Consider the following 13054-nt stretch of genomic DNA (forward strand, 5'->3'; position numbering starts at 1 on the left):
CAATCACAGGGCTACCACTGTTTGCTCCAGGTCTGCTGCTTATATGCAGGAATATGGAATAATGTGGGGGCCACAAACGTGGGGTCCTCTAGACAGGATCCTGCCCAAAGGATCATGAAGGAAAGCTGAGGGCTGAGCCCACATGTGTTGGAGCTCTGCTGTGTGAGTGGGAGTGCTCCAAAGCGACCTCATGTACAATATAATGTTATCAAAGGATAAGTGCTAAAAATGTGCTGATTTGAAGCTTTCATCTATATTATTAAAGTTCAATGGAATTCACAGCAATTGCTTAGAAAGACCTTCAAGTTCCTCCCTCTCCTCGCTATCCCAGGAGGAGTATTTTATCACTGGTGATGTTTGGAATGCTAGCACATGGTGAAAATAAAAGGTGGACCAGATCTGTGGTGGGTTTCCTGGTTGTTTTTAACTTCTCTCAATCTATCCCATTGTGTGCTGGACTGGACCACTCCCACCATCCCACCCGTGATATACTACCACTTATCATTTCTCCCCATTTGGAAAAAAAATCTCTAATCCTCCGTAGTCACAAACAGCTGCCAAATGCACACAGCGTGTTCCTTCATGCCTCAGCTTCAAACTGCAGAGCCGATTTATTTAGTAAGTTAGAACTGAAAAGGACTGTGAGAGTCTACTTAAAACCTCTCATTTTATAATAAAAGAAGTGTATTTACGTGATCTTAAAAAAATTTTTCCAAACACCTTCACTTATTTTGTTTCTCAGTGAAACCTTTCAAGTGGGCAGGATAAGCATTATTGCCAGCTTGGAAGAGGGACATTTGGGACCCCAGAAGTTAAATGACAAGCCCAAGGTTACACAATCTAGTAAATCACAAAGTCTAGTCTTAAACCCTCCAGGGCTTGTAAGGCCTATATTTGCTTATCATAATTATGTTGAATTCAAGGCCATTTATTTACACAATGAGGATTAGAAATATTACTTTAAGGGAACTCTGAGCTACAGTTTCAAAATCCACAGTGCAGCTGAGGAAATTGCAGATTTTTGCAGTGAGCAGCTGGGTTTGATTCATCTTTGTCTTTCTGGGGCACTGGGTACATGTTTGTTTCACAGAGGAATGAAATGTAAGGAAAGCCTCAATATCCAGTGCTAACCAGTCCACATTGAACCCTAGTGGGGTTGGTGGTCACGATGGAATGATCCCAAGATCATGTCAAGAAAAAGAAGTTTAAAGACCTTTTAAAGAAGAAAAACCTGAAAATAGCCTCTAAAGATAACCATAATAGTAATAATTGCCATTTTTGAGTACCTCCCACAGACAAGCAGTTTCTCTACCACACTGTGGAAAACCCTGCCAAGTTCTGATCAACGTGTACAAACGTGTTCTATCTACAACTGAGGTTTTGTGTGCACAGCTAGGATAATGTCCAGAGGTCAGGATGCTAAGCTAAAAGGGTTGGCCAGTTAAGGGGACAGTGGGGGACACTGACCGTGTGCGTTACAGGATGAGGTGCAGGGTGAAGCTGTGCCAAGGAAAGCACTGTGTTTACTGACACCCATCAACAGGATGAGTGTATAAAACAATGCTATCAGGCCAGCGAGCAGCTCTACTCATGCCAACATGATAGGGTGGGCGGCCAAGGGAAGAATATATTAATTATGAAAAGTTATTTTTCCAGCTTTCCAAATTATATCCTTTTTAAAAATGCTGCCAAACTGTTAATTCTTTTGGATGTGCCAAAAATATTATGGTCTTCCCAGATGTGCTGCAAATAAAGACAGGTTGAGAATGATCATGCTGGGTATTTCACACACACAATTTGTAACTCTTACAATGATTCTACAGATAACTCTCATGGGGTTTAAGATCTCACCCCAGTTCACGATGTGGGTGGGTGGGAATTGTATTCAGTTTAGGTAAGTTTCCAAAACCCATATGCTTCCCTCTTTGCCTGCTCCCTTACACCTGTGGGAAAGGCCGTCTTGGGAAGTAGAAAGTTGGAGCATTTTGAATGGCAAAACTTGAACCGGGGGTGGAGCTTCAGGGAAGCAGATCTACAGACAAACCTAAGGAAAGAATGTCCTGATAAGCCGAGCTGCCCGCGAGTGACCTTGGCGGCCGAGGATGGTCACAAGATCCTGAGTGGGAGAATCCAAGCAGAGGCCAGGAATCCTGCTTGGTCAGGATCTCCCCCGAGAGGGTATGCAGAGAATCTGTCAGCCTGCCTTGGGATGGACAGCCAAGACCTTACACAGAGATGGGTCAGGCCACTACCAAGGTAGGGCCACAAGCCACATGCTGCTCACACATGGGCTAAGTCAGCTGTCCCTAAGGAGAATTCCAGGCAAACAGTATGGGAGCCCAATGAATATCAGGCCAATGACATGGACCACAAGATGGGGACTCCTTATTGGCCTACTTGGTGACGCAAGTCATGAAATAGAAACGCGAGTGGGGAGAATGTTGGACAATGTGGATGAGGAAGGAGACACCCATGGGAACTGTGGGAGGAGGGGTGTGGAGGTCCCTAAGTTAGACCAAAGAGGAGTCAGAGAGACCACAGGTCACCTTGGGCTGAGATGACGACAGCCTCACCAGCCTGTCAGCTAAGGAAGGCTGGAGCAGCATTTTGGCACTTAGCAATAGGAGCAGAAGCATCCACATCAAAAAGGCTAGGTTGGAAACTGGCTCTACTGTGGAACCCCCAGCCAGTCCTTTAACCTCTCAGTTTCCTGGTGCATGGAAAGTGTTCTCCCTCCTTCAGGACAATCAAGAGGGAATGTGTGCAACATGCTTAACACAGCATCTGCCTCCGACTGAGCAATCACTAAATGGTAGCTGTTACTATTTTCATTATTGCTGTTTTGAGTTTAGGACTTTCAAAAGCCTATTCTAAAAATCCCATTATCCAAATACTTTCCAACTCTTCAACTCATTTTTGGAATCAGGGAATGGGAAAGGATTTGTAGTCAGAGAACATTCTGGAAAGTACTTTGGGAAACAGTCTTCCTTGTTTAGGCTGAGAGCCTCCATTTGTGAAAACTGGCATGATAATATATTTTAACGCAGTTTTTCTGTCCCAAAGAAAAACCCTCAAAATGTTAGAGATTATCTTCACTATTTTAACTAATCACATCATTATCATAGCTCCTTTTTGAATTTTGGAGTGTGAAGCTGGCTTTGTTTTGTTTTTCAAATTTATTATCAAGAATTGCCTGGTTTCTGGCTTACTCACTGATTACCATTTTTCCTGATGAGAAAATCTAATCAGAACTTGGTAGCTTTATTAATAAATGTTTCTGTGGGTCTATTTGACACTGCATTATTATTGTTAAAGCTCTCCTGTGCTATTAAGGGAGTTCATGCTTGGCTCTTTTTTACATTTATTATAAACTTGAACACAGTGGGTCTTCACTGGGAATGGTTTTGCTCCCAAGCCATATCTGGAGGCAGTTCTGTTTGTTACAACTGAAGTTGGGATTGTTACTGGCATCTCATGGGTAAAGGTCAGGGATGCTGTTAAATATCCTAAAAGGCACAGGATAGCCCCCACAACAGAAATATCCAACTCCAAATGTCAATTGTGCTGAGGCTGAGAAACTAGGTCTGACATCTATCTTTCCTGCCGTCTGTGCTTGGGAAATACCAAGAGTTCAAGGGGCACATGACTCTGTAGTCCATTGCATAAGGCACTGTCTTTGAGAAAAATTGTGTGGACTTGCAAAGCTTTTTTTTTTTTTTTTGCAAAAAGCAAAATCACTTAAAGCAAGGCAGTAAGAGCATGTCCTCCTGCTGGCTAGGTGTCTCTCTTTTGGTTTCGGTGCCCTGGGCATGGTGTGAGCATTGCCTCAGCCAGAGCCACGTTGTCAGGGCAAATCAAACCTCCTAAGGAATTCATGGAACATGAGCACTCTGGACTGTTTGCCCAAGACTAAAAGGGGGAAGGGATTGTGTTTGGGGGGCTGATGATGCTGAACTTTCAACCCTCCTTCGCAATGTTTGCTGGCCAAAAAGCAAAGCCAGCTGTATTTGGACAGCACTTTACACAAACAGACAACACAGACTGTTATCTCCTAAATTGGAGGCTTTCTACAATGTCTTCTCGTGTGGGCACTGGACTCCGGCAGGAAGACCACCCACAGGCAAGCACACAGCACCTCCCAGGGAGGCCCTCTAATCACCCACTGTTCTCGCCACCTGTTCTGGGCTGTGTTATCAGATGTGAAGGAGCCAGCTAATAACCGTTTATAAGCTATAAATGGAAGTGGCCATGGCAGGGAGTTGATAAACATTTGGGGGGCAAATTATTTGTATAGCTGACTGTCATTTGTACCCCTCTCAACTTCTTGAAAGGATATGTTTCAAGTTACAGGATGTCCAAATGGCTGTTTGCACGGAGGGTGCCTATTGCCGTGCAGTGCCTGTGGTCTCATTCCAGGCTGCAGTTAATGACAACAGCCCTGGATATTTTCAGCCTTCCTAGGCACCAGCTCTTTTTCCTTAATCCTGTTTGGGGGTGAAAAGGAAATCCCAAAGCTAGAACTCCCTAAAGTATCTCATGTGCTTTGAAATCTCAAATCTCAGTTTGGGGTTGAAAAGGGTGGACAGAGTTGTTTAAGAAGTGAGCTTTTACACACTCCATTAGTTTGGGTTAGGTTTTATTTTGTTTCTACTAAAAGAACGTGAGGATGGGAATGCTGCGTATAAATGGACATCTGACTGTCTGAGGCAGTTATAGCTCCTGGATTGCGTAGGTTGGGCTTAGCACAAAAGAAGTATTTCGCTGATGCAATACGATCACAGCTGAGCCGTGCTTTGAGTTGATGCCTTGGTGGCTATTGGATTAGACTGAAGGGGAAGTTTTGGGAATGAAAATGGCATGAGGAACAGGGAAGGAGGGCTCTGGACATTTAAATAACAAAGTGACACCTGTTTTTTCACCGGAGGAATGGGAGAATTGGCAGAGCTTGCTGCTCAAGCTCAGTTTCTGCTTTTGTCTTCCCAGGGAAGCCAGAGTCGTGCACAGATCAGAGTGAGCATATGAGCAGCTTCCAGAGGCTCTGAGCCACTTGTACAGGGCCTGGGGATGACTCATGCTATGCTTATTTCATGAAGGGTGCCAGGTGGGTGCCTGAAGAGCTAGGTTCCAGACCCCTCAGCTCTTGGGGGGCTGGGGACCTCACCTTCTCCACTCCCCTGTCTTTATCTGCCACAAAGAATGCTTATGGCTGAAGGTGCTGCTGGAAGCTACAGAAGTCTGACTCAAAACTATCATCTGGAATCCATAATTCTATCATCATGGAATCCATAATTGGGTTGGAGAGAAGACCTCTCACCAATGAGATCGTCAACAGTCTGAGACCATAGAGAACTGGCAGCAGTGTCCAAGGGAAAAGGAGAGCAGGGAGAATCTAAGGAGGAGGTCTGGCCATCCACTGGCCTCCACGGTGGTCGGGTTTGGGTGAGGACCTAGGGAGGGAATGCCAGGGCCAGCGGAGGGCATCTGCACTATCCTTCAATCAGCCCCAAAGGAACAGAAAGGAGCCTCGCAGGTTGGCATTAGAGAAGCAGGTTAGGGCCACATTGTGAAGGCAGAGGTGAGTCTTTTCCTGGGAATACCAGCACAGGAAGAGCTGGAAAGCAGTGATCTGAGGTGAGTGGGTCTGGTGAAAAGGTGAAACACTGAGAGGAAGAGAGTGCCAGCCCAACATCAGGGCTGAGTGGCTCACTGGCCGCTGGAATAGAAAGAGCCCAGGGAAAGAGTCCACTAGACTCAAGAGGAGAATCAGCAAGAACCTGCTGGAGGTGAGTCCCTGCCTGAGTCATGAAGAGATTGAAATACCTTCCACAGAAACTAGCATGTCCTGAAGACTGAAAGAGAGCTTTGTTTCCTACATTTTGAATCTGGGGGCAAAGCATCCAAGCAGAAACACCCCACAGGTAGTTGGAAATACAGAACTGGGGTTGGAAAGGGTGCTTTGGCTTCTCTAGATCCTAACTTGATTTTTTTTTTTATCACTCCAAGGTCAGCAGTGCCATCCCAGGACAGTAGACGTTATATTGAGCAACAACTATGTACTAAATTATTAGCTGAAGACATGCCCTCATCAGATCACAACCCTACCAAAGTGGGATTATGACTATTGCTATAGTCAGAAACTAAGGTTCAGAGGGGTTAAGAAATTTATCCAAGATCACATAGCTTGCAAGTGGCTGGACTGGGATTCAGACGCAGGTCTGGCTGATGGAAGTGGCCACACTCTCCCCCATTCTCATTCATGACTCCCTTGACTTCTTAATGTAGGAATTCTTTCAGGTGAAACTTCTGTTTCTCTACAACTAATGCAATACTGTGAGCACAATGGTTAGTTTTTTTATGTGTTCAATATTTATCTTTCTGTTACCACATTTCTTACAAATAAATATCAAATTTTTATTAGTCTGCTATTTTGAAAAAATAAAACAAAAACAAGAACAAATAATCCTGTCCTCTTTCTGTTAAAAGCATCCAGTTTAGAGACAACAAATCAGTTATAGCTATTTGCTGAGTTAGAAATTATATTTCCTTTTTTGCAAAGTGATGGAAATTTCTGAAAGGCAAAGGAAACAATATAAGTTTATTCCTTATTTTTATTACAGAGAATTTATCTAGAAGATTTTGTTAATAGAATTCTTTGACAAAATTTTAATAATTTTCTAAAAGTAAAACTTACATGCATCTCTTCCATGTTGCTCTCAGGCCAAATTCATCCATATCCACACTAAAATATCATTTATATATTTAGAGAAGGAAAGTACATAGACTGTGCAAGGCCTCACAGTAACTAGAAGTTAAAATTTAAGACTAGTATTTACCACTTCTGCTCTTAAAGTCATGCCAGAGTCAGGCTACCTCCCATATAGTTTCAAGGGAAAATGAAATCAGAAACCTAGCAATGGTGATTTTTACTGCGTTGAAGTTTTTGCCAAATTTGAGTTCTTAAAGGAATTTCTCTCCAGGGTGTTTTGGCAGAGACTTTGCATTTTTTTTTTTTTTCAACTTTCACCTGGAGCACTTAGCTGGGATCCTCTACTGCACAATCAGTTTGCCCCAACACTTTCTGCCTTCTTTCATTTAAATCAGAGTAAACAGTATATGAGAGTATGCTACAATATATCTTTGCTGCTGACTAGATGTTCCTTCTTCCATAACCCACTGGCAGGCAGGAAATGGACAGTCTTCATTAATTTCCTGGAGAGTTACCATTTTCTGTCAAGTAGCATTGCTTTTTTACCCAAGGGATTTCTGCACATTAGAGATAAACCCTCGGCAAAGTGGCCCATGGGTGGCTTGGTGAAACCATTGTTTCTGTATTAATGATCGTATAATCCCATGAACCCAATCATAAAAATCAGAATGTCCACAGAGATCTAAAGCAAATTAAGTTAAACTGTAGAGATATAGAAAGACATTACTTTTCTATTTCGTTTTATTTAATTTTTAAATCAAAATAGTTATACTTTTAATATGGCTGTTACAGACAATGCTCTATGCCTTTGTGGGCCAGGAAGAAAAAAAAAAGGACAAGAAAAAAACAATAAAATTTTGGTTTGGATAATACAAATTTTGCAACCCAGGGAGAAAGTTGCAGGGCTTCATTTTCTTTTTCAGCCTGTATATTAATATTAAGCTACAGGAGCCCATTGCAGAAGCAATATGCACTTTCCCTTAGACAAAGAAAAATTAATGATTGATTCTGATGCTGAAATCTGCTTTGCAATCCTCAATCCAGGAGTGGTAGCAAAACCAAAAAACTGAGCATGTGCAGGCCAACATCCCCACACTGCCCTCTGGTGGTAACCCACCTCTTGGCATCTTTGCATTGATACTAGGGGTAGCTGGGAGCCTTGTGGACAGCTGAGGTTTGACTGCCTCGAAGGAGGGCATTGCGAATAGTTTTATCCTTTTATATGCACCTCACCTTTATCACATGTTCTGGTTTTCAGTCATCTCCTGCTCACCTCCTCAGTGGCCTAATAGCTACTTGGAGACAGGACCCTGTCATCTTCATCTTGTACACCTGCTTAATAGAACCCAGTGCCTGTTGGGTGCATGTCAGATGTGTGAAGAAAGGGATGCCTCAGTAAACTAGAATGTCGCTGAATGACTGTCCCCACCTCCCCTCTATAAGGGGATTGTGTGGTTCTTAGGTTGTATGTATCATGTGCCCACAAAACTGAGCTTAAGTGAGTGCACCTGATTATTGGAGACGTGGCATGTGGGCACCTGCATCTTGGGGCCCACTTTAGGTTCAGCTTCAGCCTCTGGTCTGGCTATGTAGCTGACAACTCTTTCCATCACTGGTACGGCTGATGTGATTGAGCCATCAGGGCTCAGACACAATATTTGGGAAAGCTTTTGAACCCCAATTTTTGCTTCTCATTTCAAATCCAGGGACGCTAAATTGCAAATGTGGAAAATGCGTAACAACTATTAGCAACAGTTTGGACCTCCATAGTCTATTCCCAGTGTTGCCAACCTCTTAGAAATAACTTAGTCCATTTTTTTTTCTTTCAGAGTTCTTCTTGCCCAAGGGCAAGTCATTTCAAAGGGCCTCATCTCTGAAATTAGAGCATTGATTACCTAGAATTTTCCAGCTCAGGTATTTCTTGACCTTAAATCTAGTCTTGTATAAATTATTTGTATTTTATTTGAATTCATTTAAATTTGAAAAGTAATAACTTAGACATAGTCATCTCCCTGTAGAGAGCCCCCTGCTCTGTACTGCTGATCTCTTTTTCCCAGCAGAGTCTCTAACCAGTCCATCTTTGACACTTGCCTTCACTTGAGATGCCTTTGTAAAGATGGGCTTCTGCTTTTTAGACCTTTCAAAGAAAGCTCACATGTATAGCAATGTTCATAGTAGCGTTGTTCATAGTCACCCAAAGTTGAAACTAACCTGGATGTTGTTAATAACTGTAGTATGGTCCTATTCTGGAATACTATATAGCCATGAAAATGAGTAGGCCACACAGAAGCAGATGAATGTGGTGTGATGACATGCCTGCTCAAACACCCAGGACTGGGGGGTTAAACAAAACATATGACAACAAGAAAACAGGGCAAATACTTTACATTTTAGATTTTCATTTTTTCTTGAATGGGAAATTTTATGGAAGCACACATGAAAGGAACCTGAATTGATATCTCAGAGCAGAGCTTTTCACAGTATGATTGCAAAGCCCGTCAGGATCATCCAAGGGGCTTGTGAAAACCGAAGCTGCCTGGGTCCATACTGGCTCCCCTGCATCAGAATCTTCAGGTGGGAGAAGAAAATCATAATAAAGCCCCCAGATGATGCTTATGCATTATAAACTATGAAAACTTGTTCTAAAGCTTGGTTAAATCTCAAGGAGGATGGTTCTTTGTTAACTGCCTAGGTTTCTTATTGTCTCAAACATCATTGCTGTCCCCTTATGGTCCAAGGCAAGGACCAAACCCTGTAACATTCAAAACTGAGGGGGATACATGGCTCCTCCATTTTCATGAGCTGTTTGAGCATCAGATTTATGGAGACCAGTTGGCCAAAGAGAGAATGCCAAGCAGCTGAAGACCCCTGAGCAGATTTCAGCCAAGATTTTTTTGGGTCAGAGAGAGGCCAAGAATGCCACTCTTAAAGAAAAAGCCAGTAAGCCAGGGAATGTGGCTGCATATTTGTGAAGAGCTTAATATGTGCTGAGCAAAAGACAAATAACAATAATCAAGCTAAGCTGTAGTGCTTTTTCCCCCTCCCTTTAAAGACATTTAAGCTCAACCCAAAAGCTGACCTCCAAGTTCCTATTTTATTATTCTAAGCCATATCATTAGCTACAGGAAATAATCCTGTTGGTTGGAGGAAATACTTAAGCAGTTTTCTTTAGCCTTTGCCAAGTATACAATGTGGTGTGGAAACAGAATGTAAAGTACATTTTATGTTCACCTGGTATTAACATGTGAGATAGTTGATTCACCCTTTTGGAAATGGAGACATCTTCTGGATCAAGGTAATAAAATGAGTGACTAGATCTATGGCCAATGACAAGAGGGGGAAGGGATTGAGGCATAAACTGGGTAACTTTAGATAAAGAGGAAATAGCAGCTTTATTTTCCCTACAATCCCTCTGGTTTTGGTGTCGACCCACTCTGTTTTCATCATTATGAAAATAAGATTCATTTCAGAGTATCTCCCACAATGTGATTACTTGATGAATTGAGTTGTCCTTGGTTACTGTTCATTGCTTTACATAGCAGTTAAGAGTGTGGACTTTGGAGTCCACTGACTAGGATCAAATCCCAGTTCTGCTGCTTATTAGTGGGATGATCTGGAATGAGTAAACCGACTGTGCTGGTTTGCCAGCGACCAAGAGGTTTGCTGGGATAATGGCACATTCGGTGCTGAAACCAGGCAGGTCCCAAGCAAACTGGGACAAGATAGTCCTCCTACACCTGGAGCAAGTTACTTCACCTTTCTATGTTTCAGTTTCCTCATCTGAGAAGTGGGGTGCTAGCCTAGCAGCCTACCTTGGGAGTGGGGTTGGGAGAGTCCAGCAGGCAATCAGCACTGGGAACTGAGCCTGGTGCCCAGCAAGCACCAGTGTGTTTGGTCACTTCCACACTAAACACAGCCTGCTCCACCCTTCCTGGCACAGAGAGGCTCAGAGAGCTAATGCGGTGTGATGACAGATCTAGACCAGGACATCACTTATGGATATTGTGAACCTTCCTGTTGGCTGAGATGCTTGCAAAACAGGTATTTGGTATGTTCCATGAAACAACAGTCATGACATGTGGGGCCGTAATATCCTCTGCACTCCTCTGGGTCCACTGTCAGTAGGATTGTGTGACCACACACTCACCTATGAGCCATGGAAGCAGGAGGCCATGGCTCATTTCAGGAAGCTGGTAAGATGGTCACTGCCTCTGAGTGTGGACTGAGATGGGAGGAGAAAAGGGGTGGGGCTGGAGAGAGGGGAGGTCAGGGCAGACTTGGGACCTCGAGGGGTCAGAGATCTTAAAGACTGCCTGGATGCAGAAGTCACATCAGAGAAGGAAAGATGATCAGGTCTGTTCTCTGATTTCCTCAAAAGTTCATGGGAAAAGTAGGTTGAGGCAATGCATACCTGCATGGGCCAGTTTGCAGTAAATATTTTCTTCATTCATTCAACACTTTCAACAAGTCAATACACATTTACTGAACACCTACTATGCTCCAGGTGCTGTGTGCCACCCACACTGGAAGTGTACCTCCTTGAACACAAGAGGCAGCAGCCTTCTATTCTAGTGGGGCCACCTCTTCATTCAACCTATGGTTACTGTTGTTGTTCAGCCACTGTCGTGTCCTACTCTTTGCAACCTCACGAAGTGCATCACGCCAGGCTTCTCTGTCCTTTACTATCTCCTGGAGTTTGCTCAAACTTATGTCCATTGAGTCGATGATGCCATCCAACTATCTCATGCGGTTACTGAGGCTTCTAGGCACCTGCCTTGTGATATTCACAGACTAATAAGCAAACACATATATAGGAAAACATCAGGATGATGAGAGAAAATAATAATAGCTAATACTCAACAGAGAATTAACCACCCGGGAAGTCAACAGAGCTGAGACGGAGAAGCTCTGCTCTAGAGGGTCTGAGTAGAGCACGATGTCAAGCAGGGATCATTGAAGGCCTCTGCGACCTGTCTTTGAGCTGAATCCATGATCAGAAGGCATTGGCCATGCACACACCTGGGAATGGCCCATGCAAAGGCCCTGAGAAGGAGGCCCAGGCTGTACAACAAAGCCAGTGTGGTGGGGGTGAGGTGGCGAGAAGATGAGGGCAGAGCAGGTAGCAAGCCCAGCTGAAGTAAGGAGACTGGAATTTACAGGAGACACAGCCAGAAGCCACTGGAAGGCTGAAAATTATGAGATTATATGAGCCTTTTTAATCTTCTTTTTGCTTATCTGTATTTTAAGACTGTTACGGGCTGACATGTGTCCCCTCCCCTCAAATTCACAGTGTTGGCATCCAAACCCCAGGACCACAGAATGTGCCTATATTTAGAGATGAGGCCTTTTGAGAGGTGATTAAGTTAAAATGAGGTCATAGGGTGGGCCGCAATCCAGTATGACTGCTGTCCTTATAAGAAGAGGAATTTTGGACACAGACATTCATGTAGAGGGAAGACCTTGTGAGGACACAGGATGAGACAGTCATCCCCAAGCCAAGGAAGGCGGCCTCAGAAGAAACCAATCCTGCTGACACCTTGATGTCGGACTTCTAGCCTCCAGACCCGTGAGAAACAAATTCCTGTTGTTTAAGCCGCCCAGTCTGTGGTACTCTGTTATGGCAGCACTGGTAAATTAATACAGTGACTGTGCTCCAGTGAGAGAAAAATGTGTACACAAACACATAATTAAAGAAAAAAACAGTAAAACTTTCTTTAAAAAGAATAGCTAAAGGAGACATTATCAACATGTTTGAGATTCCAAGTAGAAATAAAAGATTTTTTCAAAAATCAGCTATAAGGAAGAGAGGAGAAATAATTTTGGAAAAACATGGGTACCTCAAGAAGAATCGAAGTAGGAGGTGTCAGCGGCATCCTGCCCAAAAAGGCCAGATCCCTTCATCTTGTGGTGGAGGCCGCACAATCTCAGGACACCCAGCCTTCAAGGGATTCAGTTTGGTGAGATTCACACAGGCTGTGGGGAATGCATCATGGCCACCACCTGCCTCCCCCTGATGAGTTTTGTAAAACTGCTTTGGAAAGGTCAGTTGCAAAGAATCAATTTACAAAAACCATTGCTGACATCATAGTGGAAAAAGGAAGTAAAGGAGGGAGGGAGGGAGGGAGGAGAAAGGGAAGGAGGGAAGAGAGGGGAGAAGGGAGGGAGGGGAGAAGGGAGGAAGGCGGGAGGGAAGTGTTTAACAGAGTTTCAAAATGGCCACTATGGTTGAACGCCAAAATTGAAAAGGAGAGTTTTAGAGAGAATATATAACAAAATATGTAAAATGCACAAAGGAGGAAGGGCAAAGGAGGTGTATATTAGCACATCTTACTTTTCACCTGGATGCAT

At 43.6% G+C, this 13054-nt stretch overlaps 1 long non-coding RNA gene across 1 annotated transcript in view; it reads right to left on the reverse strand.

The window, feature by feature from the left end:
* The window catches only part of LOC145538769 (uncharacterized), a 44949-nt gene extending 32193 nt beyond the window's left edge, over positions 1–12756 (reverse strand). Inside the window, exon 1 of the long non-coding RNA XR_014077236.1 lies at positions 12544–12756. This is a non-coding gene — a long non-coding RNA (uncharacterized LOC145538769). The remainder of the gene's footprint in view (positions 1–12543) is intronic.
* Between the last annotated feature and the right edge of the window lie 298 nt (positions 12757–13054).

Source organism: Giraffa tippelskirchi, chromosome 1 (genome assembly GCF_054371585.1).
Source record: "Giraffa tippelskirchi isolate mGirTip1 chromosome 1, T2T-mGirTip1v1.2.pri, whole genome shotgun sequence".
In the NCBI taxonomy this organism is placed as follows: domain Eukaryota; kingdom Metazoa; phylum Chordata; class Mammalia; order Artiodactyla; family Giraffidae; genus Giraffa; species Giraffa tippelskirchi.